The sequence below is a fragment of the Colobus angolensis genome, unplaced genomic scaffold (assembly GCF_000951035.1).
Source record: "Colobus angolensis palliatus isolate OR3802 unplaced genomic scaffold, Cang.pa_1.0 Scaffold310, whole genome shotgun sequence".
Lineage (NCBI taxonomy): Eukaryota > Metazoa > Chordata > Mammalia > Primates > Cercopithecidae > Colobus > Colobus angolensis.
The window spans coordinates 3,571,802-3,580,177 of NW_012116378.1; the positions used below are offsets into that span (position 1 = coordinate 3,571,802).

Here is an 8,376-nt window from a genome sequence, read left to right on the forward strand (position 1 = left end):
AAATGCAGCACAGGAGAGAAACGGCTCTGTGCTCCATGCTAAAATTAAAAGGTAGTGTGTCAAGGGGGACACAAGTTGTAAAATGGCATTCACCCTCAAACCACCCACCCAACAAGCAGTGCTGTTTCCCACAGGACCCGAAGGAAACAGAGGATCTTCACTACAGGAGACATACGGCACTTCTGACATTGACTCGGATGAACCTGCAGTTCCCAAACGCAGAGGCTCTGTAGTGCAAAGGAAAATGACGACCACATCTTAGCAATTCACTTCCCGGTCACTTCCTCTCCCAGCCTGTCAAGAAGGAAACAGGGCATGCTTTTGAATCCTTTCCTGGCTCATGTAAGGGATCTGGAGAGCCAATCTAATTATTTTGGTTCCAATTTCCAACTCCATCAGTAAGGCACTGATATAAGAAATGGGAAGAAAAGTCCCCAGGAGTGGAAAAACTGAAATCACAGAAACCATGCACCTACTGTTGGGTGACCTAAAGATCCTGTCATACAAAAGTTAAGATCATCATTTGTGATGACACTTCTGAGAGGGTTTCCCAATGCACTGATGGGGAAAACATCTGTTGGGTATTTCAGCTGTTACAGTTTCCTGCATCCCATCATTGTGCAGCTAGACTCCTACAACAAGATGCTTCAACTCTGCTGAAAAGGAATTTGGCTGACATCTCCCCCCACCCCGCTTCTGTGGTTTTACTTTCCATCTTTGGCACACAGGGTACTTCACACATTCACAAATATTTAGGGGGAAGAAAAAACAATAAATTGCCTGGAACCATAAGCAAGAGAGTGCCTACTAGGTCTCTGCTTCAAGAAATTTTACACTAAGATAGATCCAAAGGCCCCTGGGTCTTCAGGTTTGCCAAATAGCTTATTTTGGGTATGTGAATAATTTCAATTTAACTCCTTGAATAACTGTCTTATTAAGATGCTGACACATCTGTCCTACCTCTGATTTTTGCAAATAGGATAAAAATGATGTTCATTGAATAGAGGCATCATGGTTTCCTTTTATCATTGTTGTTATCACCATCAATATTATCTGTTTGGCAAGCTGTGCGGGCCTCCTTAGGATGATAAATGCTGCAGCAATTTGCAGTATCTTTAAAAGAAACAGCCAATTCAATTCCATGATGCCAGGAGCCGTCTCCCTGCCAAAGCCACCCCTGCATCTGCCACAGGCGACCCATTTGTACTGAGCACAGGGGGACACTTGTCTTATTGCAGTGTCTGGTTCTACTTAGTGCTGTCGACAGAGCTCCATTGCTGTTCCCTGTCTCCTCGTGCTCCTTTCTGCAGGCTCCAGCGTGGCGCAGTTGGATTTCCAATTTCTACACCCAAGCGTGGTGTGCATTACCAATTGTGACACTGACAGCACGTGCTTCTCAATACCAGTGCCATCTCTAATGGCAGCACTTTCTGTGTGTGAGGGTTACTGTTAGCATTTTTAAGAATTTGGGAGGCTGAGGTGGGGGGACTGCTTGAGTCCAGGAGGTGGAGGCTGCAGTCAGCTTTGACTGTGCCACTGCACTCGTGCGTGGGAGACAGAGTGACGCCTTATCTCTAAGAAGGAAAAAAAAAAAGTTAAGAATTTCATTTCAGCACTTAACAAGGTTGGTTTGCAAAGACCAACTTTCCAAATGCTTTCTAACAATCATGGGTTAAATAAGCAAGTGCAAAAGTGATGCGAACACTTCCGTGCAGCGTGGCCATCCCCACTTCCTTATCGATCTCCCACGAGTGGAACCCACAAGCGATGCTGGTGGAAAGGGCACGCATGGTCTAGGGTCAGCTTTCCCTAAATTCAATTTCAGAGAAAACTGCAGAGGCAAAGAGGAGTTTTCTGTTTCTCTCCTTTAACAATAAAGCTATTAGACCAAAGCATGAAAGGCTGCTGCTGTGTCACCGTTTTGACTCATGACAAACATCAAGTTCATAGTCTCACACTTAATATAAACTGGAATAGCAGGAGAGAAAAGAGAACACTGCCTGAGAAGCTAACTGTCCTGGCCTTGGCACTGCCAGGCTGCTGCCTGCTCAAGCCTTATCTCTTCACTTAGAAAACTGGCTCTGCACTGTCCACATCGTATCTTAGGATTGCTGGTCTTGGGAACAGAAAGCAGGGCTCCTCCACCGCGGCGCATATGGGGCTAGACGATTCCTTGTTATAAGGCTGTCCTGGGCACTGTGGGATGCTGAGCAGTGCCCCTGGCCTCTACTCACCAGATGCCAGAAGCACCCACTGTCACCACCAAAAATGTCTCCAGACATTGTGAGATGGCCCCTGGGGGGTGGGGAGGATACAAGTCACCCGCTTTGAGAAGTACTATTCTAAAGGAATTCAGTACCAGCAGTTTTGAGCAGCCACCAAAATCAGGCCCAGGTGGGGCCGGCTCTTCCAGAAGCTCACTGTGCCGCCTACCAGCATCGTGAAACTCCCTGCAGTCATCCCCCAAGCCAGACTGTTCATCTGTCTGCTCTGGCCACATCTTAAACACATGAAAATTAAGTAACATTCACAATTCGGTTTCTCAGTCACAATGGCCACACCTTTCAAGTGCCCAAGAGCTGCATGTGGGGCCATGTTCACAGGGCAGTCCTATTGGGGCACCACTCTAGGTCACGCAAGACATTCCGTACATCATGCATGATTCGCTGAGATTATCAGGAAAAGACTAACTGATGGGCACGTGCAAATGAACACTGGGCACATTTCATGATTGAGGCCTGGGAAAATAAGGATACCTCTTTTTTGGTTTTTGAGTTTCTTTGGGTTTGTTTTTGTTTGTTTGTTTTTTGAGGCAGGGTCTCGCTCTATCACCCAGGGTGGAGTGCAATGGTGCAATTATGGCTTACTGCAACCTTGACCTCCCAGGCTCAAGCGATCCTCCCACCTCAGCTTCACAAGTAGTTAAGACTACAGGTGCACTCCACCACTCCCGGCTAATTTTTAAAATTTTATGTAGAAATGGGGCCTCACCATGTTGCCCAGGCTGGTCTCGAACTCCTGGGCTCAAGCGAGCCTCCCACCTTGGACTCCCAAAGTGCTGGGATTACGCGTGTGACCCACCATGTCCGACCTCTTTTGTTTTTTAATGTAGTGCTTTTAAAAGATCTAAAGAACTAGTTTTTCTACAAACTGACTACTCCATCCTGAATAAGCTTATAATTTTAAGAACTGTAATTTTTTTAAACATGAAGTCAAGAAAGAAGGTGTTCACCCCAACTTTACATGCAATTAATGAAAAAAAAAGTATGAACCTGGAAAATATAGAAGTTGGCTTTAAATTATGGGAAAGGACAGATGGTTGACATGAACTCCAATTATTCATCTAAGAAAGTTATCTGGCCCCATGTCAATGATATGCATTAGCTCATCACTCAGGTCCCTCTCTCCCAATGGGTGTGCTCTGGGTTTGTGCTCCGAGAGTTGCCCAGGTTCATCCATAAACCTGCTCCTAGACATTACGCTGCCTGCAACAGTCCTGGCATCTGCTCAAATGCGGAGACACACCGACGTGGCCTGATGCCTACACTGTGCAGCGCATACTCATGTGCACTTGTTGATCCCAATCCACTTCGCTAACAGTCAATCACCCTCCAACCCCAACCCATCACCTCCTACACATGACAGACCCGGGGCACGCTACACTTTGGGAGGAGGGGGGCAATATCAAAACATACTTAAAAGCATAATTTACTCAAGATCTTTAAAAATAGACACTTTCCTTTTAAAAACCTTCTTACTTTGATAGCCAACCGTTCACTGGGTCATCTTGACAGATCAGTATTAATCTCACTGATATTAATGTTTTTGAAAGATTCTCTCCCCTCCTCCATTTAAAGGTAAAATACGTCCACAATGACAATAGACTTTTCTCGGATTGGTCAACGAAAAGGTCCCAAGCTCATAAAATTCATCTTCTAAAAGAATGATAGCTTGCGAGTTTCTGCATAGCATTACAATATTTATGTAAGTATAATTTACACTTCATCATTCCTCACCCAACTTAATATAGTACACAGATAATCTGTTTTTAACTCTACCAAACACTTCTCTGATGGAAGCTAGCCAATCGTGTAGTAAGAGGCTTTCAAAAAAAAGTGACTTTGCATACATCCACACAAAAACGTGTGCCTGAATATTCACAGCAACACTATTCACAATCGCCAAACAGTGGAGGCTGCCCAAATGCCCGCCAACTGATGAACAGATAGTATAATCTGGCTATGAAAAGGAATGAAGCACCGACACGGGGGACAACATGAGTGAACCCTGAAAACACAATGCTCAGTGAAATGAGGACACAAAAGTCCCTATGTTGTGAGATCTATTTACCTGAAATGTCAGAATAGGGAGATGCATGGGGCAGAAAGTAAATGGCTGGCTGCACCGGTTGGGGCAGGGAGGGAAGAATGGGAAGCGACTGCTGATGGGTGATATGGTGTGGCTCTGAATCCGCACCCAAATCTCATGTCGAATTCTAATCCCCACATGTCAGGGGAGGGACCTGCAGGAGGTGATCGGATCAGGGGGGCGGGTTTCTCCTATGCTGTTCTTGTGATGGTGAGTTCGTTCTCACGAGATCTAACTGTTTAGAAGTTTGGTGCTTCCCCCCTCACTCTCTCTCCTGCCTTGCTGTGGTAAGATATGTCTTGCTTCCCCTTTGCCTTCTACCATGACTGCAAGTTTCCTGAGGCCTCCCTGGCCACGCAGAACTGAGAGTCAATTCAACCTCTTTTCTTTATAAATTATCCAGTCTCAGGTAATTCCTTATAAGAGCGTGAAAACAGACTAATATAGTGGGCGTGGGGTATTGAACATGTTCTAAACTCAGATAGTAGTGATGATTGCACAACTGTGGGAATACACAATAAAAAACCACTCTCGGGGGGAGTCCGAAGGTATGTAAATTACATCTCAATAAAGCTGAAAAACTGCTTTGGCTAAAGCAGCTATCCCTCCATGGTGCTGGGTACACAGTGCAAATGCAGGGATGCTCGATGACTTCTTTACGACAGCTGGCGCCATCAAGCACAGGCCAGCTCCACCCTGGGGAGGAGCAGAAACAGAAGTGAGGGGATGGTGTCTGAGTGCTTTCCCCATATCCACAGAAGCTTGCTTCAGAAGGTCCGTGATTGGTAACATTTGCAAGGCTGTTTTCTGCACATCCTACAAAGAATAGAATACTTCCTTCTTGTTAGTGAATTTCGGGCTTATGGAGGCATAAAAAGTCTCTCCAACAAAGGTCTGGGAAGGCAAACAAACCAACATACAGACCTTCCCGTGGCCAGGCAACAAGCACTTTTTTTTTCATTTGAGACAGGATCTCACTTTGTCACCCAGGCTGAGGTGCAGTAGTATGATCATGGCTCACTATAGCCTCGACCTCTTAGGCTCAAGCAATCCTCCCGCCTCAGCCTCCTGAGTAGCTGGGACTATAGGCACGCACCACCACACCAAGCCAGTTTGGTTTTGTTTTGGTGGAGACAGGATGTTGCCCAGACTGGTCTTGGACTCCTGAGTTTGGACTCCTGAGCTCCTGCTGGGACTACAGGCGTGAGCCACTGCACCCAGCCACAGCAAGCAAATTCTGTGGTGCTCTGACCTCCCAGGCTGAACTCACCTGAGGTCCAGGCACTTTCCAGCGAGTCCAAAGTGCATCGCTTTAGCCTCCATTTTGAAATCCCTACACGGCCACTCTACCCCACTACCTGCTATAAGTGCTGTATCCTTTCCCATGAAGTAGTGATGCTGGCATTGAATGTACTGGGTGGCATTTAATAAGATGCCCAGCAGGGTGGAGTGCTGTCTCTCCTGGCCTACCCTGTTCCCCCATCTGACTGACCCAGGAGCTGGGGCTATCTTCCACCTCCAGAGATTAAGCAACCACAAATGTGCTTTTGCCACTGGGACCCCTAAAGCATGCTTGGGACACAACGTGCCCCGGCCCATGCCCAGCATGGGCTGCTCAGACACATCCCACTGGACTCTCACCCGTGAGGAGGGCTCTCAGCACTGGTGCCTTCCTCAAAGGGAGCCCAGCTCCACTCTGCGACCCCACAGCACTAGGACCAAAGCAGAGGCGGCACAGGGCAAGAAACGCATCCCTGGCACCGGGAGGTACTGTGAAGCAAATAAGGTCATGCCAGCCCCTGCTAGCCACCGTCCAAAATTTCTTTATTCACAGTTCAACAACTCGCCACAGCTGCAGAGTTCAGAGGTTTCAAGCACCATAAATCCATCTGTTCCCTGCTTATCTGAATTTCATACAAGATTAATATTTTACCTACATTTGCTGACAAAGACAAATAGCTACAGAGTGCAAAGTGACAATATCCCAGTGTAAATAAACACTGGGAAAAGAACCCAAGTGAAAAGGTGGTATTTGCAGCAAAAAGTTGGTGTTTTAGAGAAAAATTTTTCTAAACCAAACACTGTGGTCACATAGCAAAAAAATATTGAAAGTCAGTCCATCACTGTCAATTGTAGTGCATCCAACAGGAAGGTTTTTAGCAAAAATCATGAAAGCACCCAATAATGTAATTAATTTAAAAAGAAACTATAAGTTAAAATTTGAATCATACTTAAAGTTAATCAGCAGTGTAAAATAAAGATTAAATGCACCCTAGTGCATAAACCAGAAAATCCTCCTGCGGTGATGATTTGCTTTACAAGTGAAGGTTTTTCTTTAGGTTAACAAAAGGAAAGGTGAAGATAATGCCTTATTTAGTTTGAAGTAACAGAAAGCAGCTGTGTGTTTTAAAGGACTTGAAAATGCCAACAGAATGCCTTGGGAGAATGTGTACTGCTACAGGTAATACAGATTTTGTAACTGGTCTTTCATTATTTCAAGGAGCTCACATCAAGCTCCATGCTTGCCTCCTACACAGTTTCCATCCCCAACCAAAAATCAAATCAAACTTTGTTATGGCAACCCTAGCAAATGAATATCCTGCTCTCTCCACAACACCTGCAATCGGAAGGCCTTCGTTATCTGCTGAATAAATGAGTAGTTCCATGAATATCAATTATGTTGTCCTACTTTGCGGCAAATGTCAGAAGTCCATTTTGACTATTTCATGTAAATAAAGTCATAAACTCATCTGAGCTGAAAGCTACCCTTGGTAAGTAAACAGCAGTTTCTTTGGAATTCGGTACAGTGATAACATGCTAGAACAAACTCACATCCAAAGATAGAGCAGTGATTTTGTAGATGATGTTTAAGTTACAGACACCACAATTTCAGAATCATCAAGAGTTTTCACATAAAAATAAAACTTCATCATGCTGATTGCGAAGTGTCCCCAAAGTTTATACACACGAAGTGAAAGTTTATACTTCTGCAGGAAAGGAAGGTTGTAGAGGGTGGAAAAAGGAAAGCAAATTCAGGGACATGGTGAAGGCCGGCTACAGGGTTTTGGCAGGAAGCTTGGGAGAAGCCAGAGATCACAGGTGGATGTGGGCTGGCACAGGGTGCCATTTGGACTTCTGCTGCTGCTTTTAATACTTCTACTATTCTTTCTTTTAAAAACTGAAGGGAACAGAAAGAGGTCACCTCAGAAGAAAAGTAGTTCCTAAAGCAGCAGAGAAGTGATCGAAAGGGCACATGAGGAAAGCTGCAGTTTTCCATGGGAGTGTGACATGATTTCACCACGCACCACCTGGAATCACTGTCCGCATCTAAACAGTAGTCACAAGCCAGCCACCCTGGATTCAACTTTAAAATAATTCCTTGTCAACAACCCAACTGTCCATTGAGGCATGAATGGATAAACAAAATGTAGTCTATACACACAAGGGAATATTATTCAGCTTTAAAAAGGAAGGAAATTCTGTCGCATGCTACAATACAGATGAATCTTGAGGACATTCTACTAAGTGAAATAAGCCAGTTACAAAAGGGACAAATTCTGTAGGATTCCACTTACGGGAGGTATCCAGAGTCATCAAGTTCAGAGAGACAGAAAGTAGAACAGTGGGTGCCAGGTGGTTGGTGGGGAGAGAAGGAATGGAAGGCTCATGTTTAATGAGGACAGAGTTTCAGCTTGGGAAGCTGGGAAAGTTCTAGAGAAGGATGGTGATGATGGCTGCACAGTAACGTGAGTGTACTTAATGCCACTGAACTGTACAGTTAAACTGTATAAGATGGTAAGTTTTACGTTATGTATATTTTACCACAATAAAAATAATTCTGTGTACACTTGACTTACATAAAGGCCAAGATCTTTCAGGTAGTCTTTTCTTGGGAAATTCTTTTCACACTGGGGGCTCCCTTAAGAAATGACTAATTGTGCATATGGCTATCTTAAGGTGGGATATCTGGAGAATTCCGTAATAACTCAAAATAATTAGAATTACTCA

General features: G+C 44.8%; 1 protein-coding gene across 3 annotated transcripts in view; it reads right to left on the reverse strand.

Moving 5' to 3' along the window:
* TBL1X (transducin (beta)-like 1X-linked) overlaps positions 1 to 8,376 on the reverse strand; it is a 260,115-nt gene that overhangs the window by 143,209 nt on the left and 108,530 nt on the right. The window lies entirely within an intron of this gene.